This window comes from Cimex lectularius, unplaced genomic scaffold, assembly GCF_000648675.2.
Source record: "Cimex lectularius strain Harlan isolate CLEC.00 unplaced genomic scaffold, Clec_2.1 scaffold280, whole genome shotgun sequence".
NCBI classification, from domain to species: Eukaryota; Metazoa; Arthropoda; class Insecta; order Hemiptera; family Cimicidae; genus Cimex; species Cimex lectularius.
The window spans coordinates 30,268-57,661 of record NW_019392877.1 but is presented as its reverse complement, the minus strand read 5'-3'; the positions used below and the strand labels follow the sequence as shown (position 1 = coordinate 57,661).

The 27,394-nt window shown below is 34.8% G+C and overlaps 1 protein-coding gene across 2 annotated transcripts in view; it reads right to left on the bottom strand.

The window, feature by feature from the left end:
* The window catches only part of LOC106672478 (myosuppressin), a 59,377-nt gene extending 44,174 nt beyond the window's left edge, over positions 1-15,203 (bottom strand). The window contains exon 1 of one of the 2 annotated variants that reach the window (XM_024228993.1): positions 15,120-15,203. The gene's annotated coding sequence lies outside the window, so the exon portion shown is untranslated. Of the gene's footprint in view, positions 1-783; positions 842-15,119 lie in introns of those variants that run through there. The other variant, XM_014403938.2, reaches the window with a different exon arrangement.
* Between the last annotated feature and the right edge of the window lie 12,191 nt (positions 15,204-27,394).

Here is a 27,394-nt window from a genome sequence, read left to right as displayed (position 1 = left end):
GTTATATAATACAAAGGTTAATCTATTTCGCAGATATTGTAATTGTGCGGATGACGACAATTTATCTGTCTACCACACATAAACCTATTTCATAATTACATCATAAAAGCATCCTTTTATTCCAAAGGGATTTTACAAAACAAGTATCGAAAAGTTGAGAATCTGGTTGAACTACATAAAATAACTTTAAACGTTAGGCAAATACATTATTAATGAATAATTAATTTTATATTTTAGTTCAGTTCTATATTTGTTAAGAAAACTAGAGTTAAAGTAATAATAGCGGTTGAAAAAAAAAAGTCTTAGATATGTCTAAGAAGAATCCTTCTCAGCTTAATGCTTTAAAAAAAAAACATAAATATATTTCATTGTTAAAGTAAGATTTTACTTATCCTAAGTACAGTGAAAGGAAATAAGCCATAAAACTACCTAATTATTTAATAAAAAAAAATCATCAATCAAAATCAGGAAGGCAAGTAGTAGTTAGTCATGGTCCGCCAAGACTCGCTGGTTTGGTCTGTTTCATTTCGGCATTTCACCATATTAGAAACAGAAAATTAACAAGAAAAGACACTAATCGATATGTTTATTCAACATCACTATAAGCTAAGTTCTAAAGGTCTTTTTCACAAGTTCAGGGTTTTTTGTTTTTTAGTGCTTAATAAATTTCTATATAATCAATATTTGTCATATTAAGTATATTGGTAGATATTTTTTAAGTTAGGTTTTTGTTGTTTTTTCAAAAAAAGATAAGACGGTTCCGTCAAACTTTCAGTGACTTACGTGCTTCCTAAGGTCGAGGTGATCCTGAGGGAGTTGTAAGAGAATGTGGGGGATGAAAGGGCCGCCTCCTCTTTTATATATCATCGCGACGCCCCCACTTCACTCCCCCACCCCCGTCCCTTTGGACACTGTTTCGTTGAAGGGTTGAAGCAGGGCTGAAGAGCACGTTTTCCCAGAAAGATAGCGAAGAACTCGCGTAAACAGAAGCAACGTGTATTTAATGACACGGTTGTCTTTGGCCATCGATCATTTGAAAAAAAAAAAATCAACCATCTTAACCGACAGCGGTGAAACACAAAGCCGAAAAGCGTCATCAGACATGACAGAAATTAAACAATGACGTTATGTGCACACATAACAAATCTATTTCCAAGAAGTGACATTTTGTACCGAATTGGAAAGAAGTTTTATCTCCTGGGGGAGGCCGGCCAAAATCCCTGTTCAAATTTGTTGGCCAGATAACGGGTGAACGAATTTGTGGCTTCCTGGAAAATTAACCAGGTCTTACTAATACTCGGGATGCTTCTCTCTATAAATTACTTTAATCGGGACTGTATTTTATATATTTATTTGTTTAACACACCAAAAATTCCCTTTAAAAAAGACTTGGGTTTTGTTAATCAATTTTTGTCGTATTGCAATGCTAGGACCAGGAAAGACGACCAAGCTTTTGTATTAGAATTTTTGTAAAATTTTTACATCTATAAAACAATTACAACGTAAAAATTCTATAAGAATAAAATTCACATGAAAAACATATGAGGAGAAATCCTGCCTCCTTTAAAAGAAATAAATAATGACCGGTTTTCAATTTTATTCGTCACTAGGGGGTTGGCCATCGGCGTCTCGACGGGGAAGATCATCTGGGATGGTATTGGACCAAGGCATTGGGTTGTGTGGAAAAGGATTGGAAAGTTTTAGAAATAGCTTTTCGCTGCATCTGGAATAAAGGGAATATTAAGGTCTCGTGTAGGGTGAGGTATACACAATAATGAGGGTTAACAATTTTTCTTAGTACTTTTGATAGGGATCTTTGGATGCGTTGGGAATTGGAAGTTTCCAAATCAAACTGAACTCTTCCCATATCTAATTGAATTTTGTCTAATTCTAATTCAATTTTTTATATCAAAATAAACTATTTCCAAGTAAAATTTTAATTTTGTAAAGTCAAATAGTCAAATTAAACTTTTTCCAAGGGAAATTGAACTTTTACAAGTAAAGTTTAACTTTGCCCGACCAAAATTAACATTTTTCAAGTCTAATTTAACACTTGCCATGTTAAATTGAAATTTTTACACATCTAATTGAATTTTGTCTAATTCCAATTCAATTGTTTTTATATCAAAATGGACTATTTCCAAGTAAAATTGAATTTTTTAAAGTCAAATAATAAAATTGATTATTTTCAAATCAAATTGTTCTTAATCCATTTAAATTTTTCCTAAATCAAACTAATATTATTTAAATTCAATTGAATGTTTTCAGTACCAATTCAATAATTTTCAAAATACAATTGAATTTCTTCAAATTGAAGTGTGCTTTTTTTATCAAATTGAATTTTTCTTTAAACAAACTTACTTTTCCCAAATCAAATTGAATTTATTCAAGTATAATTCAACCTTTTCTAAATAAAGTCATTGAATTTTTACTAGTCTAATTCAATTTTTGAAAGTCAAATTGAAATTTGTTCGTCGAATGGAACCTTTTTTTTAGTCTGAATTCAAACCTTTCTAAATCAAATGGAATTTCATTCAATTCAAGTAATACTTTTCCCAAATCAAATTGAATTTTATGTGTGGTATTTAGTGACCGTTAGTCAATTTCAATTAGTTCGTCAATTCGGAAATCGTGAGATGCGGTCTAGTGTGACGTAGGTTTAGAAAAACATTTTCTTTATCGTGCCAACGTTTCGATCTTTATTGAGATCATCTTCAGGGCCTGGGATTTATAACCATTGTTTACATGTTACAAATACATGTAGGATGTGAAAAAATGAATATATACAATGCTAGCATTTAATTTTAGCATTGTATAAATTCATTTCTTTTAATCTAAAATTTTTAGAATTCATTTTTTCACATCCTACATGTATTTGTAAAATTTAAACAATGTTTATAAATCCCAGGCCCTGAAGATGATCCCAATAAAGATCGAAACGTTGGCACGATAAAGAACATGTTTTTCTAAAACCTACATCACACAAGAACGCATCTCATGATCTCCGAATAATCATTGAATTTTATGCTAAACCAAACTGTATTTGTTTCATATCAAGTTGAACTTTTTCAATTCTAATTCAGACTTTCCTAAATCAAACTGAATTTTTTAAAAACTAAATTGAACTTTTTCCAATTCTAATTCAACTTTTTCTAAATCAATCTAAAGTCGTTTCAAGTCAAATTGAATTTGTTTAAATCAAGTAGTCAAATTCAACTTTTTGTCGATGAAATTGAACATTTTCTGAACTTTTTCTAGCCTAATTCGACTCTTTTGAAAGTCAAACTGAAATTTGTTCGTCGAATGGAACCTTTTTGAAGTTTAATTCAAACTTTTTTCGATCAAACTAAAGTTTTTTCAAGTCAAATTGAATTTGTTTAAATCAATTTCAACTTTGTGTAAATGAAATTTCACGTTTTGAAGTAAAATTTATCTTTACCCAAGTAAAATTAACATTTTTCGAGTCCGATTCAACATTTGCCAAATTAAATTTTTTACATGTCTACTTCAACCTTTGTCAGATCCCAATTGAACTTTTTACGGTCTCGGTGTAGGGTGAGGTTTGATGCATAATAAGGAAGGTGACCAAATTTTCTTAGGACTTTTGGTTGGAATCTTTGGATAGGTTGGGAGTTGGAACTTTATTAATCAAACTGAACTTTTTTCACGTCTAATTGCATTTTGCCTAATTCTAATCCAGTCTTTTTTTATCTAAAAATGAACTCTTTCCAAATAAAATTGAATTTTTTAAATTCGAATAGTCAAATTAAACTTTTTCTGAATGAAACTGAATTTTTCCAAGGAAAATATAACTTTTTCCAAGTAAAATTAACTTTTTTCCAGTCTGAAAAAAATGACAGGGTTAACTATTTTCCCTAGGACTTTTGACTGTAATCTTTGGATGCGTTGCGAGTTGGAATGCTTGGGGACCCCCAGAGTTTGATACCATTAGTCCACATACGTTTGACAAGCATATTAATCTTTTGCTATTAATGCTGAAGCTCTGTCGAGTAGTGTTGATAACAGGTTAGTTCGTTTCGTTTTTGTCTTGTGCGGATTCCAAGTAAATCGCGTGTCCAGGTGAAGTCCCAAGTAACCTACGTGTTCGACAGGGGGTAGTAAAATCCCGTTAAAGTAAACAGGTTGTAGAGTGAGAAGTTAATTTATTACCTCTTCCTTGCATTTATTTTAATTCCCAACTTTTTGAACCGAACATCGAGCCGCTGCAAATGGTTTTCAAGGTTTCTGAATACGATGATTGAAATTAGAATTTCTAAATATATTTTTATATCAAATAAAACTTCGAACTTTCTACATTTCCAGTTTAGCGTCTGTTGGAACAACAAAAGAAACTTTTCTTCAAAAAAATAAAAAAAAAACAGATACATTGTTTCACTATCAAATTAAACGATCAGTTAAATTTGATTCTTTAAACAAAATATACGTTTTCTGACATTTTAAGATACCAAAAATCTGTTTTGGTCAGATTTTTCCCTTCTTCCAAACTCGGCCCGTTTATTGTCGAATAATTCCATCGGTCACGAAATGCAATTTAAATTGTCAGTGCGATTAAACCAAAGGCTTATTCCAGTTATGTCCCCTCCTCTCATATTACGGTTTATATTGCAAGAGGTTTTAGTCTACGGGGTATTAATTAATTTTGATAAGCAATTAACTGTTACTCGTCCGCCAGCCGACTTTCAGTCTGTATTCTGTCAACGAAACTCATAAACGGACTGAAGAGTACAGGGGTAAAGTAAGAAATTTAAGAAATCGAGTTTGAAGTATGAGAGATGTAAGAAAGTCAGAAAGTATACTTTTTAATATATACTTTTTCCTTTTACTTACAAGAATACAAGCAAACTACAATAACTTGTGTTTCAAAAGTACATAAAAGAATTTTTTTAAAAATTATTATTATAATTTCACCTGCAAATTTAGTTACAATTAGTAAATTTTGTAATTCAAACCATAACACTATAAAAGTAAACATGACAACACACTGAAGCAAATCCTTAGGCCATTGCTTCTTAAGCCGACGTGGGAGATTTCCAGATAGGGTTAGAGTGGAAATTTAGTCGAGGGGGTTTGTGAATATAGAAAGGGTATTGTGGAATTTCTGATAAGGTCTTGTTTCAGGCAAGTGTGTCAGTCTTCTATCAATTCTGCATGCAGTATGTCATTCAGTCGTACCGGAGTGCGCAGTGACTTTCTTAGTGCGAATGATTGAACCCATTTTCTTTAGTTCACTGATTCTCTATTTGCAGTACCAGTCTTCCAGTAATGTGAACTGAGTTCGCAGATAGGAGCTAACAACAGATGGGTTGGAGTGAGAAGAGAGAATAACCGTTTCGTCGGCAAACGTGAAGATGTTTGGGGAAGTGAAATGTCAGCGGATTGTAAAAAGGATCGATCCAAGGGTATTTCCTTGGTGAACTCCAGATTTCACTGGAATATAAGAAGAATGGGATGTTTCTGGTGGTAATACCCGTCGCAGGTAGGATCGTAGGATAAGGTAAAACTGTTGCGAAGAATCTCCTTGAATTTCCATAGTAACCATGGGTGCCATACCCGAAAATTCATTCAATATCCCATTTGTAGGTTATGCAATGAGGAGGCAGAAAATAACCGACCATATCATTTTCGAATGCGAAGCAACCACAATGGAAACCACAAAACCATGAAGACTCAGGGAAATGAATGACATTCAATGACCTATTCTTAAGAGAAAGGTCGAGTGGATTGAACTAAACTACTAAGGAACTAGGAAAAGTATAACAAACTGCAGTGTTTAGAGAACATAAACCCGAACTTCATAGTCAACATATTCATCATCATCATTTAAAGGTTCTTTTAGATGTGTCCACCATCTTTTAGATTCATGGATATTTTCTTGTATCTTCATTTTCTCCATATCCAACGGTTCGACCAACAAGAATATGAACATTTAATTTAGATGATAGTTTTTAGACGCTGACAAGCGGAGGCTACAAACATGGAGTCAACAATCTTAATGAAATTTTGTATGGTGATATTAGGTCGAAAAAAAATTTGAACAGTGTACCAGCGGTTTTACCAATGGGCCAAAGTAGCCAAGCCAAAAAATTTAAATTTTTTTTATTTTTTAAATATGGTTTTCAGACTTGGTTGTGCATGTACCTACAGGTTATTAATGTAAAGTTAAGAAATTCCCGTAGGGAGGGTTTAATGTCCAGCTATCCGTTGCGCAAAGCGGACTAGTGGACAGAACCACTATACTTAAAATTGCATGGGCTCTGCCAGTATTTGAACCCAGAACCCGTGGAAAATACGAGTCGGGCGTCTAACCCACTCGGCTACCTCGGTGCTTTCGATATTATCATAATGTAATATTGTATCATTCTACTATATTTTATTATGTAATTTGAGTTTTTTCTTATTATAGGTAAATAATATACGATTGTAAATGAGACCAGATATAAAAAAAGTAAGACAATCCAAACAAGCTTCCAGTAAAGTAAACCAAGATTTTAACTATTTTAATTCCTTTTAGGCACCCATTAAGGCAAATTGGTGTAAGGCTAAAAATGTGTGATTTCCCGTATAAAAGCGGTTCAGAGTTGATCATAGAGAAAGCCAAATTAATCACTTCTAAGCAAAGACTCCACCCAAAATGCTTTTATGGGATTAGGAGAGAAAATCCTTCCTGAAAGCAGAACGAAGCCTACTCCGTCAAATTCTGTTTCCAACTCGATGTTAAAGAGGCTTTCTATTATAGAAACGCAATAGCAATTCCTCTAGGTGATGATGAGAATAGTATTTTTCAAAGGAAAATCGTCATGTTCCTTCGGGATCGCCAAGGACCTTTTAAGGACTATGGTTAAATTAGCAGAGATTAAATCGATGATTAAATTGCAATATTTCATTTAATATTTTGTTTTTTCAACAGGACCTAGCCTGCCCTTTCCCACATTCCCCATTTATATATTTACTTTATGGGAGGGGTCACAGGATAGGATGAAGGAACCCGGCTTGAGAAAAGGGCCGTGGATGAGAACCCGAGGTGAGCCGTTTCGGGGTCTCGAGCCTCAAACCACACTATACCACCCTTCGTCGCCGTAGTTCCACACATAGTGGGCTATGGCTCCCAGGGTGGGTGGATCGGCAACGACAGCAGACTCGCCAACCCGACGAGTTCTCGCTTATCACTAATGAAGCACCTACGACGATGGCAAGGGCTCACCGTTAGCCACAACTCGCCTTCCCAACATAGCCGACTTAGTTACAGGCAAGCCTCTGCACTCGGCCAACTGTTGCTCCAGACCTCCGTCAACCGATGTCGTCAGCCGACTCACGGCCCCGGACCTCAGCCAACTGCTCTCTCTACCAACACAATCGGTCCCGGCCTCGATATATCGTCACAACGCCACGCTTCCAAACAACACCGGCCCTTGTCAGGGCCACCTAATATCTCCCGGTCACTAAAAGATGTTTGGGAGTGGGTTTTTACAATTTCCATTGGATAGGGAAGTATTTTAGATGATTCTAAATAGTGGTAAGGAAAATGTAGCTTTTTGGGTAATTTCGGAGGATGTGGTGATGAAAATCTGCCGATTATATATCATATCACCATCACATCCTCCGAAATCTATTTTCCTTACCACTCTTTAGAACTATCAGAAATTGTAAAACCACTCCCTAACATCTAAACGTCTCATTATGTGTATATATATATGGTGGGTTTGCTGAGTGTGCCACCCACTTGCTCTGGAAAATCAAATTTATCCTTCCAATCGCTTGTTAACTCATCCAAAACGTTATTTGTCCGATAGGTACTCTTAAGTACTCCCAACACCTCTCAACCCGACACCCTTCTAAGATTCCTAAAGCGCTAATGGACTCGCGATTTCCTCCCTAGTTAGTAAAGTGCATAATATTGCGATGGAAGGGAATAAAAGGATATTTCTCCACTCTAATAATATTAAAATACAAAATTGATGAAGTCAACTAACTTAGAATTTTAAAACTTTAAAGACCACGTCAATATTTTGTTTATTGAACACTCAGGAATATCACTGAAAAATCATAACAAACTGGATAGTGGTAGTACGCTTGCTTCCCAGTACATTAAGTCACCAATATAAATATCTTTGTGCAATGTTCTTTCTGCTAGTCAAACAGACCTAATTTTCGGCAAACATGCAAATTGTCGCTGTGAACATAATCAGAACCAGTTTGCAGAGCCAACTGAACATAGTTAGAAACAACATAATTATTGATCCAATTAGGCGATGATCAAACAGAAAAATATTTTTACGAGCCCCCCCCCTGTTTGTTTTGTATGAGGAAGGCGCTTTGATAACGCACCGAATCCCTCTTTATTAGTGTTTGCATATTTCAACTGGCAAGTTATTTTTAAACTTAATCTCCGAAACGAACCGATAAATCGTCTAATCCAGATAATACCAACTGAGGTTAAAAACCGATCTAAAAGACCGGAGAGTTACTATTTGAAAGTTTTTTTGAGATCTGACAAGGATTATTAATTGTACGTACTTATGTATACTATAGTAATAAAGCCGTGCATATGAATTAAAACATGACTCGAGCTTTTAATCTGAAGTTTCTTAAATGGTCATAAATATTGAAAATTTGTTAAGAATAAGGAAAATAAATATTGTAGGCGTTGAATGATGCCTAGCCGGTCTCTATGTCTTCTATAGGATTCATGTCAGAAAAACATGCTGACCGATTCATTGCGAAATCCCTACATCCTCTAAGTAATGAGCTACATGTAGTCGAGCATTATCATACATTAACACGAAATTATCCTAACTAAAGAGAGCGAATGGGATTACAGCTTTTAGAAGAACTTCCTAAATGTACCTTAGTGCAAAAGATACATTCTGTATGATTACTACATGAACGTTGATTCCATCCCATAACTGACTCTTTTTGAAAAGGAAGTGACGCACGGATGGCACATGAAGCAAAGTGTTCTGTGAGTTCTTCAAGCGAATGGGAGCACGGCTTCCAGAAGAACCTCCTCAAAGTACCTTAGTGTAGTCAAAGAGCGATTATGAATGACAATCAGTTCGGTACGGGCATGGTTGATTCTACCCCATATCATAACTGACTGTCTTTGTCACGAATGGCACATGAAGCAAAGCATTCTCTAGGTCCTCTCCACACATGGACCCGGTCATCTGATGCTGCAAACTAAACCGGCAGTCATCTGTGAAGAGAACAGCTACCCATTGTCCAATCGAGTTGCTGATTTGCGAATAGCCGCCTTTCTACTCGATTCCTCCTCCAGTAGTAGAGAACCTGATGTGGGACTTCTAGGGACTAGGCTATTCTCACAGTCTTCTGATGACTTTTTTAGAGTTTTTGGAGTTGACTACCAATCAAGCAAGTTGTTAAATGACGGTTAAGGGTGGAAAGAGCAATAAAACAATCGTCTCTAGCCGTCGTGCATCGTGGTTCACCACTACTTCGATCTAAATTTCCGGTAGCCCTACACAGCTGTAGATCATCGTAGATGGTAGAGCGTGGCACACCCAGGACGTGGGCTATTTAACGCTACGTTCGACGTCTGGCCAAAGCATCGGAGATCTCGACTTAAAAACACTTTAAAAAAATTAATAATTAATTTTTTTACTCAAATTTATTCTTTCATCAAACAAAACAATTTAAAAAATCAATTAACTCACTCAACAACTCGGCTCTGGAAAGAATGAAATTGTCTTTATTTTTAATCTAAAGAGTTTAAAAGGATTAGAAACATTCTATAAAGTTATTAATGTTGTTTTTATGCTTCAAATCAACTATTAAACTTTATACCTAGTTATTTTGAAAAATAAACTAATAAATAAAGGTGTCCGGCTTTTGCCTTTGAGTATACATATGGATAGAATATAATTTTTTTTAAATTATTGTCTGAAGAAAAACCGATTTTCATGGAAAAGGTAAAGGCTTGATTTATCTCGCCACATCAATAAAATTAATAAAAATTCCTTATATTTTTTATTGATCAGGGCAACGAATAACATATCAGGACAACTGTTAATTTTTTTCCGAATTCGAAATGAAATTTTTTTAAAATTATCGTCAACTGGAAAATAGATTTGTAAGGAAAAAAGTAACTGGATGTTATTTTATGTCTATACATTTTTTTCGAAGTGCATATATAGTTTGAATTGATCAGGACAACAATAGTTATTACCCTTCAGATGTAGTAGTATATTGTTGGAAAATTGCGAGCGAGTATTCTATCATTCCCTTAATGAAAAATAATAACAGTTACCTAACAATTTTGAGGGATTTACCAATACGATCGTTAATATTGTTACATGCACCTCTCCAGCAGACGAGAGGCTACTGAATATGTGACTGAACAAGATCATAGCAGATCTTTAATAAAAGACCACTTTCGCATTTATTTGAACGCAACTATTGCCTTAAAAATTATATTTTCAGGAAAAAATGTACAATGAGTGATATTTTTATTAATAAATTTTCAAAACATTTTTATATTTTTACTGACTTGAACAACGAACCACATTGCTTCTTATTTTTATCCGATCTGATAGAAGAAAATTTTTGTTTTCTTTTGCTAACGGCAAAATCAATTTTGTAGACAATTAATATTTTAGGATAAAACATGAGATTGATGGTTTTACTTTTTTAAAATATTATCGATAAGAAATTTCCTTATTGTTTCCTGTCTGTAACCACCAGAACAACAAATATTAATTAATCCTAATTTTTATAAATAAATCTTTAAGAGAACTTTCACTGGGGTGATATTTTTCTTAAAATTTATATTGAATTCCCCGATTGCACTGATCAAGCAAACGAAAGACAGTACTCATTATTTTTATTTGAATTTGACAGAAAACTACTTTTTTCCAACTAATATCAAGAAAAAATCAAATTTTAAGAAAATATTTTTGGTGTGATTTGTGATTTTTTGATTGATAACATTTTGAAAATATTCATTCCTATAGCATGTACTAATCGGAAGAAGGAACGATATTATTGTAAATTAATATTTACGCAAAGTATTGGTCGAGATAAAAAAGTCAGTGTCACGAGCGGGATTCGAACTCACGACCTTCGGCTAAATACGCCGCTGCTCTACCACTTGAGCTATCGTGACTTCGATCCACTCAGACACCAACTTACCATTTCAACCCCACCTTTCGAATTTTCTCTCCTTTCATTTGTAGCCGAGAATCAATAGATTACACGACATTTGAAAAAAGGGCAAAAAGGCACCGGCGTATTTAGCCGAAGGTCGTGGGTTCGAATCCCGCTTGTGACACTGACTTTTTTTATCTCGACCAATACCTCAAGTAAATATTAATTAATTGAAAAAAAGTTATTCTGTCAACCGGACCACGAACTTTAATGGATTATTGTTTATTTTTATGCGATTCGATAGAAAAAATTTTTTCTCCAACTCTTTCCAAGAAGAAATTAATTTTGAAAGAAAAACAGGTCCAGTGGGTTAATATTTTTATTACATACTTTAATTACATACTCTTCAATTTTATCTAATTCCGACAGAAGAAAATTAATTTTTACAATATTACAAACAGGAATATAAATTTTAATGACGAAAGGTACACAGGTACCAGTAGTAGTGGGTGTGATTTTTGTCTTTTTTATTAATTTATAATTACCTCTTCTATAATTTCAACTCATCGTGATTTCGAATATCAGATGCTCTTTAATTTTATCCAATTGCGATGTGGGAAAAATATTTGTTTAACTATTGCCAAGGGAAAAAATAATTTCTTAAGAAGAAATATATTCAGGGAATGATATTTGTTTTTTTATTCATAAAATTTAATACATTTCCCCATAGCTTGTATTGAACACAACAACGAATAATATTAACCTTTATGTTTATCCCGTTTCGTTATTAGAAACCTGGAAGTGGGTGGAATTTTTGTCGTTTAATTTAGTAAAAAGTATGATACTTTCCCTTTTAATTTGTACTGATCAGGACAAAAAACAACCAGACCGCATGTCACGATTTCTGAATAATTATCGATTAACGGTCACTAATCACCACACAAAAAACAATATTAATCGTTATTTCCATACCACGTTGACATTGGAAAAAAATTTTTTTTTAAACCATTGCCAATGGAAAAATTAAAAACATAAAGGTATACTGGCTGAAATTTTTGTCTTTTCATATAGTAAAATATATAATAATTTCCCGTTCAATTTATACCGATCAGACTTTAGACAATATTCATTTCCATTTCTGCCCTATTTCGAAAAAGTATAGCAATTTCGAAAAAAAAAGTATAGCGTTGGGATTGTTTTCTTTATACTTCGTAAAATATATAATAATTTCCCTTTTAATTTGTATTGATCAGGACAAAAAACCGTATTAATCGCCATTTCCGTCCCATTTTGACAGTGAAAAACTATTTTTTTAAACTAATGTAAATGGAAAAATTAAAAACATAAAGGTATACTGGGTGAAATTTGTATATTTTCATTTAGTGAATTATATAATAACTTCCCTTTCAATTTATACTGATCGGAGCAAAAAACAATAGTAGTCGTCATTTCCGTACCACTTTAAGAGCAAAAAACTATTTTCTTCAAACTATTGCATTATGAAAAAATTAAAAACCAGAACGCTCAGTGGGTGCGATTTTTTTTTCGTAAAATATATATTAATTTCCATTTTAATTTATACTGATCAGGACTACAGACTAAATTAATCTCCATTTCTGTCCCATTTCGATAGTAGAAACTACTTTTTTTAACTACTACCTATGGAAAAAGTAAAAACAAAATAGTATAGAGGATGAGATTTTTTTTCTTTTTATGTCGTAAAATATATAATAATTTCCCTTTTAATTTATATTGATCATGACAAAAAAACCATATTAATTGCATTTCCGCTCATTTTGACAGTAGAAAAACTTTTTTTTAAACTATTGCAAATGGAAAAATTAAAAACATAAAGGTATACTGGGTGAAATTTGTATTTTTTCATTAAGTGAAATATATAATAATTTCCCGTTCAATTTATGCTGATCAGGTCAAAAAACAATATTAATCGTCATTTCCGTTCCACTTTGATAGTGGAAAACGATTTTATTCAAACTATTGCACTATGAAAAAATTAAAAACCCGAACGCTCAGTGGGTGCGATTTTTTTTATTTCGTAAAATATATAATAATTTCCCTTTCAATTCATACTGTCAAGGACTATTGACAATATTAATGTCCATTTCGATAGTAGAAAAGTACTTTTTTTAACTAGTACCTATGGAAAAAGAAAAAAGTATAGTGGGTGGGGTGTTTTTAAATTTCGTATTATATATTCTAATTTCCCTTTCAATTTATACCAGAAGGCTCTGTGGATGGGATTTTTTTATTTCGCGAAGTATATATTAATTTCCCTTTTAATTTATACTGATCAGGACTATAGACGATATTAATCTCCATATCTGTCCCATTTCGATAGTAGAAAAGTACTTTTCTAAACTATTATTTAATGGCAAAAGTAAAAACAAAAAGTATAGTGGGTGCGATTTTTTTAAAATTTCGTATAATATATTCTAATTTCCCTTCCTATTTATAGCAGAAGGCTCAGTGGGTGGGATGTTTTTATTTCGTAAAATATTTAGTATAGACAATATTAATCTCCATAACTGTCCCATTTCGATAGTAGAAAAGTACTTTTTTAAACTATTACTTAATGGCAAAAGTAAAAACAAAAAAGTATAGTGGGTGCGATTTTTTTAAAATTTCGTATATTGTATTCTAATTTCCCTTCCAATTTATAGTAGAAGGTTCAGTGGGTAGGATTTTTTTATTTCGTAAAATATATATATAAATTTCCCTTTTAATTTATACTGATCAAGACTATAGACAATATTAATCTCCATATCTGTCCCATTTCGATAGTAGAAAACTACATTTTAAACTACTGCCTATGGAAAAAGTAAATTGGGTGGTTTTTTTAAATTTTAAATTTCGTAAAATATACACTAACTTCCCTTTTAAATTGTATTGATCCAGTCAAAAAACAATATTAATCGACATTTCCATCGCATTTTGATAGTAAGAAAACTATTTTATTTAAACTATTGTCTATGTAAAAATTAAACCACAACACCTAGCGGGTGAAATTTTTGTCTTTTTATTTAGTTAAATGCACAGTAATCTCCTTTTTAATTTGTACTGATCGAGACAAAAAATAATAATTATTCATCATTTGAATCCGATAGAGGAAAACTTTTATTTTTGCGAACTACTTCCGACGAAAAAAGCATTATTTTGGAAAAAAGTGAATAGGCGTTTTTTGATTAATAAACTTTATAATTGGGTAGATAGTACTGATCAGAATAACGGAGAAGTTCAACCTTCACTTTTTCACATTCTGCTAGTAGAAAATTTTTAAACATCGAACTATTGTCTGAGGAAATGAGTATTTTTTGAGGGGGAAAGGTATAATGGGTGTCATATTTTCTCTTTTATTGTTAAAATTTATAGAAGCGAGATGATTCCTGCATATATGGTTCAAATCCAATGTATAACTGACGTTTTGCAAGTCATGTCATAATAATTAACTTCACTAATTTCGTGGTCCGCTTGACCAATTAATATATTAAAATTAATTAAGGTTTTTAGTTGAGATAAAAAAGTCAATGGCCCGAGCGGGATTCGAACCCACGATCTTCGGCTAGATACGCCGCTGCTCTACCACTTAAGCTATCGTGACCTCGATCCATTCGGACACTAACTTCCCATCTAACCCCACCTTTTTGAATTTTTGAATGAAAAATGGCAAAAAGGAGGGAAAATTCAAAAAGGTGGGGTTAGATGGGAAGTTAGTGTCCGAATGGATCGAGGTCACGATAGCTTAAGTGGTAGAGCAGCGGCGTATCTAGCCGAAGATCGTGGGTTCGAATCCCGGTCGTGCCATTGACTTTTTTATCTCAACTAAAAACCTTAATTAATTATAATAATTAACAATAATTCTAGGTGATACGTTTTCCGTCAAATCAGTCGATCCTTCAATCACATCCTTAACATTCAGCACAAATATTTCTGTGAAAAGACGCCACGTCTCTTACTTCAACAATAAATTCATTGCCTACCTTCTCTCATACAGAACGCCAAACTATGTAATTTAGATATAGATCTCATGAGTGAGAGTGAGGGAGATACTGTCCCGCAGAAACTCAGATTACAACTGAAAGTTGTTTTTAAGTATTTTTCCTCTAGTTGAGGTATTTTTGTCTAATCTCGTCGTTATGTGGAGCAATTGATAAAATGAGAATCGGAGAAATGATTAATTAGCATGAGGGCGGGTCAATGTCTCGGTGATTTCTCGATAATGTCACATTTTTTGGTCAACAACGCGTTTTAAAAAATTCGATTTTTTCGCAGTCCGAGATAAAGTTGTAGTGGACCGAGGTCGGAAGTGACCGGTTTGAAATTTCATTGACTAAAAGGACCCTCGCTTTCTCAAATAACAGGGGGAATCCGACAATATTTTTCTTCTCATTAAGACCGGACGACTGTTTTTTAATCGAGAGGGTAACGTTTGTAACATCCTATCGTATTTTGCGTCATCCGAAAGATAATTTTCACGGCTCACCATGAGGGGTCTGCGAAAATAAATCCTCAGAATGACACGATTGCACTGTTTGACCGAAATGTTTTATACACCCAAGATTCAACAAACACCTTCAACTTTTGGCAGTGAATCATTTAAATCATCACACCAATATATAATACCTCAATAACTCACTGAAAGTTATCATTATCGATTCTAACATGTAACTCTTATTTTAAGTCCATTAGGTCGAACATGAGGATGTAAATGTTTAATCTATTAGAGAAAAACAGAAATTAAACACTTCCATCAATTTTTATTCAGTACTAAAATCTCCATAACCGGCCAGGTCTAAAACAACTAACATAGATAACGCTTCAAAAGAAAAAATGCATGCACAGTCTTTAGACGTCTCTCAGGCGTTTAAAGATAATTGCTGATATACAAATGGAAGAAATATCTTACAATAAGCATGAAAAACATTACCTGGTTATCAGAAAGAAAAGGAAGACATTGGTTGCTCTTAGCGAAAGGTAAGTAAAAAGAAGTGCAACACAAGGGAGTGTTCTGAGTCGATAGGTTTGGTCATTTCCAGTCATTTTGGTCCGTCAAGGGTTTGACGATCATTTCTAAAATACAAACTGAGGAAATCTCTGACAACATATCATGTTAAAATTTCTTATGATTATCAGAAAGATAAAGAAGGCATTGGTTGCTCTTAGCGAAAGGTAAGTAAAAACATATGCATCTCAAGGGAGTGTTCTGGGTCCATAGGTTTGGTCATTTCCGTCATTTTGGTCTATCAGGGGTTTGACGATAATTTCTAATATACAAACTCTGACAACATATCATGTTAAAACTTCTTATAATTATCCGAAAAATAAAGAAGGCATTGGTTGCTCTTAGTTGAAAAAGAAAAAGCAGTTGTACCAAAAGGATGTGTGAAGTTCGATCATTTTATTCTGCCAGGCATGTTCCGCTTTCTTGCCTTCTTCACTGGTGGCTCTTAGCACTGTGATTGTGCGTTGATCAATAGACGATAGGCAGATCTGACGGAATTCTAAAAGTCAAATTGACGAATTTTCAATGGCCAAGCAGTGCCCTTTTATGATTTCTTCTTGCCTTCTTCAGGCTTTTTAATAGTTACTGCGCAAGGCAAACAATAACTTATGAAATAGCCAGCTATACTTTGCACTCTCCCTGCTGTTAGGTCATTCTTGCACCCCTCAACCCTTTCAGTGTGCTAAACGTGCGACACGAATCGTTATGTAGAATGTAGATTTCTATTCTGCTCAGTACGAAACCCACAGAGAAAAAATTTTCAAAAATTAATTACCGAAATGAAAAGATACTGGGAATAGTCAAGGACCCATGTGTTGCTGATGCAGCTAAACTACCTGTTACACCTCGTCTATCAAAATAGGACTTGTGCTCTACTATATATTGCTTGTACTAACTATCGATTTTCAAGCTTTTTGTTATCCTCCATAGCCTTGATTGTCAAACATCGACTTTCCTGGAAGTTTTTTTGCCTGTGAGTAGACATCATATATTTCCATATGACTATTTAATCGGCAATGCCCAGGTAAGATGAATGATCTTCAGCTTTGTCCGACTTTGGTGGTGAAGGTATATAGTAATTTCAGATTTGATAGTTTTGACGAAGTCTTTTGCTATTTGACTTGGGGGAAGTTGATCCACTAATTCAACGAAATCATTCATCCATAAGGTGATTCCTTTTTCCTTCCATGACTGAAGATAGCGATATGCCGAACCGCTTTTAATAAAATAGCGAGGATAAGCAGACCAGAAAGAAGTACGGTCTAAATGAATTTGTATTTTTGAAAGGCAACTGGTAGAGCTTTTGGATCAAAATATAAATATTCAAATTAAATTTGATTAATCAGTTGTAAATGAAATGATAATTTCAAAATGATAAAATCTGACAGAACAGAATAGCGAAGATAGACGAACCAACGTTAATGGAAACGACTCGAGCAGTTTCAACAACAATTAAGAAGCCTACTATCTTTCACAATAATATCTTTTCCCATGCAGATCTCAACGAACAATATCACACTCTAAAGAGCAGTTTAGTCGTTTCCGATCAAACTATTCTGGTTGAAACAGGCATGACAGACTGACAGATGTAACCATCGAGATCAGTCGGTTCTTAATTCATTGACGAAACAAATTATTAGATTAGATTTGATAGAAATGGCTAGAATGTTATGTGAACTACGTCCAGACCTATGGAGCTCTTCATCATATTGGAACCTATAGCTCACTTATCTCGCTTCAAGCGTTTAACCCTTATAACAGTGACAGCATCTCTTCAGTTATGTTGTATTTTTATGTATTTTATTTGTTTTATGTATTTTTCCATGAGTGGAACCTTCTTTGGTCTTCATTGTAATCTTTAATATGTACAGCGGTTTCGTCTCCATCTTGGCAGAGCTTTCGGCCTTGTCCAGTTTTTCATCTTCACTTATGTCCGGCTTTGCTGACAAGTCTATAGTCATTTAAGGTGAGACAGTTTTGTAAAATTTTTTGTCCTGTCTTTGTCCAAATAAGTTGATCCATCAATTCAACGTCACCCGTTGGGCAGATACTGCTTCTTTATAGAATTTTACATAAATCCATTATGTATATTATTATTATTTCTTGGTCCGATTGACCAAGTAACTTCTTTCAATTAATTAATCTTTATGGAAGGTATTGGTTGAAATGAAAAAGCTAGTGTAACGAGCGGGATTCGAACCCACGACCTTCGGCTAAATACGCAGCTGCTCTACCACTTGAGCTATCGTGACTTCAATCCACTCGGTCACCAACTTCTCATCTCAACTTACCTTTCAGATTTTCCCTCCTTTTTGCCACTTTTTAAATGTCGTCTAATCAGGATTCGATTCTCGGCAAATGAATTTTACATACACCTAGAATAACCTTCCTCCCTAGACCTATATGCTATATCTTCGCTACTCTTCAGTCCTATGTGCCTAGGATCCACATAAAACGTTTATCCTCTGTTTCTTTCTCTCTCATGAATAATTGATCTAACCTGTACTTGATAACAACCATATTATCTTGTGAATCATTTTCCTTAGTACTCATAATTGATTAACCACAGAGAGTATAATTTAGTGGGTCAAAACTAAAGAACAGGCAATATAAATATGATTTACATTTAGAAACTCCAAGAATTTTTTGTTTTAAAATGGCGTTTCAATCATTTTGAAGAAAAAAAATACAAGTGCAACAAACTTGTGAAAGGTAGAAAAGCTGTACTTTGTTCACGTCAATTTATTATATGAAGAATTTCATACTAAAAAGCTGGTAATTATTGAATTTTCTTAGTTTCAGTTATGCAATTTATGGAGCAGCTTCCACAGCAGCAAGGCCTAATGTCGGTGACAATAACCGAGTCGAGGAGTCGGCTAGAGCCTCTTTGAGTTGAGAGCAACTTGTTGGTAATGAGGTGGAGGAGACTTCACCGAGATTAAACCGGTCCTTTGACCTTCTCATCAATGGAACAAATAAGCTCCTCGGCTATAGTAATACCTCACATACTAGCCAAGAAAATTAAGATACCTTTGTCTTAAGAAGGGCCCACGCTTTTATAGTCTTGGACAAATCCAATCATAATTATTTGTTTTTAAACAGCAAATATATTTCTTTAAAATTAAGAATAAAGATAGAAAGATAGGCATAATTAACAGGTTTTGTTAAACAATTCACGTCCATTCCTCCACCTAAACGCAGTTAAGCTAACTGAAAAACCCACGGCTAAAGCTGTCTAGCAGTGCATATGATATTTGTGCTGTTTAGTGCTCCATGATTTAATATAGCTCTAATGACCGTATTGAACTATTCTTGTTTTGTTTTCTTCTTAGGGGTCTGCGGGGTGATGAAACCTTTGGAACATTTTGGTCTGCGTAATCGCAGTTTTCTCTAATTTCGTCTCATTTGCTCAATCTATGGATTTTTATTCAGAAATCGTGAGATGCGGTCTGGTGTGGATTTTTGTCCGACCCTGTCATAATCATATTTCGAATACGTCTTTATTTAATCTTCTTTTATTTTAGGTTTTTAAGGATCATGTTAATGATTCGTACCTGATGAAACAATAAGAAAAGACTTCGCCAAGAAGAACCGCAATACGCGAATGTTACTGCCTAATAAGAAAGTTTTTGCCCACGACCATACATAAACATAGCCCATATTAGCGGGATTCGAACCCACGACCTTCGGCTCAATACGCCACTAATCTAACCACTAGAGCTCAAAATAGATGAAAAGAATAATTAATTGGGATAATTAATATGCTCAATTATGACCACTAAACAAATATAGATTAATTTAATAATTAAAAAAGTGATTACTTCACTAATAGCTCCCCGTTGCCACTTCATAAATCGTTGAGAATTAAATTACACAACTGGAGATTTGGCAAAAAGAAGGAAAATTCGAACGGTTGTAGGTTGAGATGGGAAGTTGGTGTCCGAGGGGATCGAAGTCACGATAACTCAAGTGGTAAGAGCAGCGGCGTATTGAGCCGAAGGTCATGGGTCCGAATCCCGCTCGTGACAGTAATTTTTCATTTCAACCAAAAACCATAGATGAAAAGAATACTTAATTGGCATGAACATAACTGTGTGAGCTATAGGCTTATGGAACTAGTTCAATTTCAATCTGAAATTTTTAAGTTTCGTCTATGGATCCCGTTGGTCCGGCTGTTCTCATCAGTTATGTATGACCAGTATAATATTTTTTTTTTGTGCAGTATAGAACTTGGTCCTTCAAACTACAGAACCAGGCAGACCAGGACGATCGGAACCGTTATTCCGTTAATCGTGTCCTTAGCGGCATTTTGCTTTCTTCAGTGGGCAGTCCAGATCCTCTTTCAGATTTCAAAGACTAGGCATGAAACACTGAGAAAGTAAATTTAATTATATATTATTAAAAACAATAGAAAAAGAAGTAAAAACACTCAGAGGGTCTATATTTTGGTACCTACAATACATTTTAGCATGTAGATTTTCCTGAAAGATTATTCTATTTGTGAAATTGGGCTGAAAAGTCTCTGTTCTCAATTGCATCCGAGATATTTTACTGTTCGGGATACATCAACCTTTCCCATCTTTAAATCTTTCTGTATATTTGATTGCATCCATGGAAGTTCAAAGTTTTTATTATAACCAATGTTTAACTTCGTGAAGAAAGCAAGCCTGACCTCTTTTTAATGTTATATGACGTTTTGAACCTTTAATTTAATTGAAACTTTTTCGTTTTTCTTAGGTTTTCATCTTATATATCACTACCTTGTACTTTTTAGTAAATGTGTATTTTGGAGGAGTGGCATCGATTGTCATGCCGAATATGGCATCTGCCTGTATCTCCTTTCTTCAGTTTATTTACATGACCTATCCTTGCAGATGGTGTCTATTTATGAGCCTGTGGGCTGCTGCTCTGGCTTCTCCTTGGATTAAAATATGAAGTGGTGGGAGGCTTAACAACACCTCCAGGGCAGCAGTTGGCGTTGAGCTCATGGCTCCAATGATCCTGAGATAAACTTATCTTTGGGTGCCACTTAATGATTGCTTTGGCCTAAAGAATCTTGGTCCACCACACCACCGACCCATATGCCAACAATGGTCTTAAGACGCAGCCGTAGGGTCATTTTGGGGAGAGATTTATGGGAAAAAGTTGAGAACGGTTGCAGTATAATCGTACATAAAGGGTCAGCAGGGGTAGGCCATTCAAGTATCTTGGTCCGCTGTTCCGATTCTTGGCGAACAGGGTTGTTTTGTTGTATATAGTGGTAATTTTGTTGTGTACCCTCCTGTGTGTTGAGAGTGAAAGTTTATTAGCGTTAATGAATCGATGTCGGGATATTGACTAATCCATCGACTTTCAATTTCAATTCAGGTTTGTTATACTAAGGGTGATGTAGGTATGAGCAATCCAATTGAATAATCCACCCGCCTAACTGAGTGAATCATATGTAAATAAGAAAGAATGTATTTAAGAGTGAGTGAGAGTATGAATGGATTTAGGAAATGATTGCGATGGGGGCTGAAATGACCTAGCTGTTGATAGCCCCTGGAACTTAACCTCGGCGGTCAAATGGATAATTGATGTCTGGCCCCAGACTGCCAACACCCGGGGTGGGTGATTCTCGAGGCCTGCCGGCGATATATTGCAAATTTAAAATGCTGGAATTGTCGGTGGACTATGGGAAACGATAGGCTCAACTCTGTGTATGCGAAGGTGTATCTCTAGGTACATACATGCGCAGATTTGAGCGTATGTGTTATATCTTTCAGCTTAGATATAATTTATCTTTCAATTGATTTTTTACTTTGTTTGCATAAGGTTTCAATAAAAAATGAATCTCATGTTGTTCTCAGTGTTGTTGTCCATGGGCGTTACCAAACTTACAGTCGGATGAATATTATATTAGATACGGGGACTTTATGGAATAAAACTGTAAAGGTTGAAGTAAGATGAAAAGTGAAATATCTCGAATACAATTGAGATCAGCTTCAGATGTTGGTCTGGTTCCTCGTTTCACATTACCTTACGGCTGAGAAACTAACAGCCGTACATTTGGTCATCCGACCCGGAGGACCACGGGACCACGTCGGACCACTCGCCCAGGCCAGAGGAAGGGCCCAATGTTGTCCTTCTGCCTTTAAAAAAGTATCCTGAGTCCTCGAACTTAATTGAGTAAAACGTTTGGGAGTCGGGTGATATAAATATCATTTACCATCATCTCGGAGAAAGAGAAAAGGAGAGAATACAAAAAAATAATTAAATGTGCTAACGTGGTGTCGCTTATGGTATACAGAGAAGGACTAACAGAAAAACAAGGGTTAAATATCTCCTCCCTTCCAGTTGTAAACAAAAAGCTACGGATGTAAACATAGAAATAGTCCTTTTAGTCCAACCAGACATGTGTATAAGCTCCTAAAGTATTGACACCTTTTCAAGGGACGCCCTGTATTTTGAGAATGTAGGATTGGAAGAATTCTCTTTAGTATGAGATTTTGATTGCTATCTTAAATAGGTTTGTTTTTCTTGATTCTATTGTGTTCAAAAGTTTGGTATAATAATTCATTTGAATATATCTATGGGTTTTCCGGTTAAGATGCGTAATTCAACTAGTATTTCCGGTGTTAATCGGTACAACTATTTACCTTTTTTTAAATAGTTATGCTTTATGAATTATCACCATACTTAACATATTTTTTAATCTGAGAGATAGAAAGTAATTCTTGTACATTAGAACGTATTTTTGGGCAAGCCATAAGAGCAACTGTTGAAAACTAAAGTACGTCGTATATGGAGAAATACTGGCTACACACCACCTGGTTGGCACATCGCATTTCCTCAAATATGTATTATGCTTAACCCCCTCATAAAGATTATATACGAAAGTACGAAAGGGTTTGCAAAATAATCATTTTCGCAAGTTAACAGTCTTCTGATGATGTTACGAAAATTAAAGTTGTTATTAATATTTGAAGAAAAAAATTAAAAATTTCATGCCTTAAATCTTCTAATCTTCTTAAATCTACTCGATCCTTTTCTTATGTGTTCTGCGTACTCATAATGCACCTGGACTGATGTAAAAATGACATTAAATGATGATAATAAATGAAACAGCAAAAATAACAGTGTTTGCGATCTGCTGATTACTTTACCAAGGGAGGGAGATTTAATCAGAGCTTATTTGTGGAATCGCCTTAGAATTTCTTCCGTCCGTCAGTGTAAATATAGAAATAACTGTTATCAGTTGGGTTTTATTATCGGCTTTACGTACCCGAATAATTCTCCGTTCGGATTTTTATGCCGGCACAAGTCGTGATTATGCCGAGATGCACAACGAGGACATCGCCTGGAGGCTATCCAGAATTCGATCGGACGATGCCTTTATATTTTTGAATTTCAAATCAGTTCCGGCCATTGTCACAGAGGTCCCTAAGGGGTCAATACAATCACCGGTAGCGATGGCGGATAAATTTTTTTTATTATTATAATATCTTATAAGAAGTGAACCGTTCTAAATGAAGAAAAGAAATGTGTGTGTCCTTGTTTGTTGTTTCATTGTGAGATTTACTGTTGAAATATGATGCGGTATGATGAAGCTGGTCAGTTTTGATCGCCATTTTATGTGTAAAGTGCCTTCATGGAATTGTTAGATGAAGTTTAATTTTATCCTGCTCTGACCTCATTCTTTTTATGGTCAATTTGAAGTTTTTCTTCAACATTTCCATCATGAACAAAAACGCCGATAACTTGCTATTCTCGAGTGTGGTATTAGTTCAAAAAATAGCATACTTGCGATACGATGTACCTCTACTTTAGCAAACTTAGCACTGTTAGCACAGTTTGCGTGATAGCCCGTATTACCTTTTAAAGTGCTTCGATGGAAATTGTTCGGTTAAATTGAATTTTATCCAGTTCTGACCACATTTTTGGTCCTTTCTTTTTTCGATTCTAACTTTTTGTCAACATTTACATCATGAACAAAAACGCCGATAACATGCTAATCTCGAGTGTGGTCTTAATTCCAAAACAGCATACTTTAGTCACAATAAACTTCGATTTTAGCAAACTTAGCACTGTTTAAACGATTAGCACAATTTGCGTGAAAGCCCGCATTACCTTTGAAAGTGCTTCGATGGAAATTGTTCGCTTAAATTGAATTTTATCCAGTTCTGACCACATTTTGGTCCTTTCTTTTTTCGATTCTAACTTTTTGTCAACATTTACATCATGAACAAAAACGCCGATAACACGGTAATCTCGAGTGTGGTTCTAGTTTCACAATAGCATACTTGCGTTACGATGAACCTTGACTTCAGCAAACTTAGCACTGTTTAAACGATTAGCACAGTTTGCGTGAAAGCCCACATTACTTTTGAAAGTGCTAGAATGTAAATTGTTCGGTAAAATTGAATTTTATTCTACTTGGACCACATTTTTTATCCTTCCTTTTTTCGATTCTAACTTTTTGTCAACAGTTATGTCATGATCAAAAACGCCGTTAACATGCTAATCTCGAGTCTGGTATTAGTTTCAAAATAGACCAGTCAGAACCCCCAGAAAGTTCTCAACTGCCTAAGGGGGGGGGGCAGTTTTTCGGCTAGGTCAATAGATCTTTTAGGTGAGGGAGAAAGAAAAGAAAACTATATTCACCAGGGATATAAGGGAAAGAAAAAACAAGCACATAGACTGACATTAATTTAGTTTGCAAAATAGCACAATGACACAAAGGCATGCACACACAACAGTCTTTTCTAGGATCAAATTTAATATCATTTCCGACATGGAAACATGAAATCTACTTGCAAACGGAATAACCGCCTTCCATACAGCAAACTTTCACTTTGTTTTAATTGTTTCAAACACTCCTTTTACAATAGTCAACTCCTGTTGCAATCCGAGTAATACATAATCTGAGCAGAAAAAGAGCGGGTTGTATCAGGAAGGCCAGATCAATTGCAGTATAAAAAGGAGTTCAGATAAAATCGAAACGATACGACTGAGATAAAATTATTTTAAATTTGTGATATCAGCCGAGGATGTTACAAAAAATGAAAGCTAATTAATTAATAGTTGATTGCTAAAATTGGCTGATATTGTAACGTCTGATGTTTTTGCCTTCTGAATCGGACTGTAAGCTATTTTACGAAACTCAAAAATAAAGGTGGAAGATCATGGCGAAAATGGTTTAGTTTGTAACTTGTTTTGAAATTTTCGAAACTCAACGAAATACATGTATTATTATCACTATTATCATAAAATTTGGAGAGTCCGAAGAGTCGGCCTACACGACAGTTCTGGGTGGCGCTTGAACAGAATGTAAAGCAATCCAAAAATTTAAAAAAATCATATAAAATCTTAAATATATAGGGCTACTCCTGCTTTTGATTGTTTGTCAGCCTGTCCATCGCCTTCAGTCCCCTCACATCTACACAGTCACATCATACCTAATTGCGTTTCCCAGGAGTTGGAAAAATGTTAGGCATTCCCAGACAAGCTTTGAGTTAAAGGTGGATGATAAATGCCTTAAGTGGTGCTTTTGAGTATTTCTTCAGCACATAATTACATAGCTTGGAACTCAGTCAGGTCACTTATTGGGTCCGTCTTCCCTCGCGGGTTTGTTGAACTGTTGAAACGCGTTTCGGCATTGCGCCATCTTCAATGAAGAATCAAGAAAGAAAGAGTTCATTACTGATGGTGCAATATCGACACGCGTTTGAGTAGTGCAACAAACCCACGAGTGATGACGGCCCTACTGCAGGTTCAGCATGAGCTTGGAACTCAGCTTAAAAAATTGATGGTGTAGGACCTTGAGATTTCATTAGGTCAAAATTTGAGCCAGTAACTCTTCTCCTCATCCACTATTCCATTTTGGATCTATATATGTTCCATAATAATCCCTATATTATTTCCAGAGTTTTCATTCTTCCAAACTTGTTTTAATTTATATTTGAAAGGGTCATCATAACATTCTTATTCCATTTTGTCGGACATTTTCGTAACCATATAATTTATTTTTATACTTTCTAGGATAGTGGCTTTCTCATAGTTCAGTCATTATGTATTTCGTTTTGTCCTATGAATCTGCACTTTCGTATGCCGTCCTTGTTTGTATGCAACGGTACCACTGCTTTTAAATTAAGCCCCTTCTCTTTGAAAAAAGGTATTAGTGTAGTTTTGCTCGGTTTTTGCCTCAGCCGTATAGTGTCTCACCACCTTTCTACTACCAAACTAAATCTACCAAATAAATAATTTCTAATAATGGGAGAACATTGCATTTCAGATGAAACTGCTTAGTAAAACTTGCTCTTTATTATTTGTACTAGGTCATCAGCTGTGGTAAACTATCCTAGCCTAGTTACCTCTACAATCAGGCCAACTGCCAAAAAAGTGGCAATAGCATCCTCGTTTTGGTACACTATCATTAAAACAGCGTTAAATGGGTTAATGTAGAGATTTATAGTGATGCAAGTCTAGGGGTCATTGCTCAAAATGGAGGTGTTCGTAATAAAGTCAAATTTGAAAACCGAAAGGATCAAAAAATGGACAAAACAAGTTAACATCTGATAATGTAGCAACTCTCCTTTTACGTATTTTAAAATCAAACCATATTAACTTCAAACAAGAACTCACAACTCATTCGAAACCTTCGCTAACATGTTGCAACACCTTTAGCAAGTTTATTTCAGTAACTTTACTTGTGGGTTCGTCTGTTTGTATATACAATGGTATGCAATGAAGTACACACCAATTATGCTACTATATGTTAAGAGGGCTTATAGTCTTTTGGAAGTGCAACAAGGTAAAAAAGCAAAAGCTAAGACTGAAGATGGCATGGTCAAAGAAGACCTGGTTCATCACATCGCAGTAAACTAGAGGGTTGACACCATATCCATATCGTCACCCCACCTTTCTAAAAATTGGAAAGGTTTGGATTTAAAATGAAACAGTTTTGTTGATTAGATCAGGTCATCAGCATAACCTATGGTAAAGTATCCAAGCCTATTTAGCTCTACCACCAACATCCGTAAAAGTGGTGATAGTAGTCCCCCTTGGGAGTAGCCTTGTTGTTAGTCTACAGTTTAAGGACTCTTTTACCGTGCTGCAGCGTAAAGGGATTGACGTGAGATTCATCAAAAGCACCTACTTTGTCCAAGAAGCAGCACAGTGCTAATTATTTTTCTTCCGTCGTTTTGTAATTTCCTTTATCGAATGAGTAGTGTATTTTCTGTGGATTGGGTTATTTTGAAAGATGATCTCTCT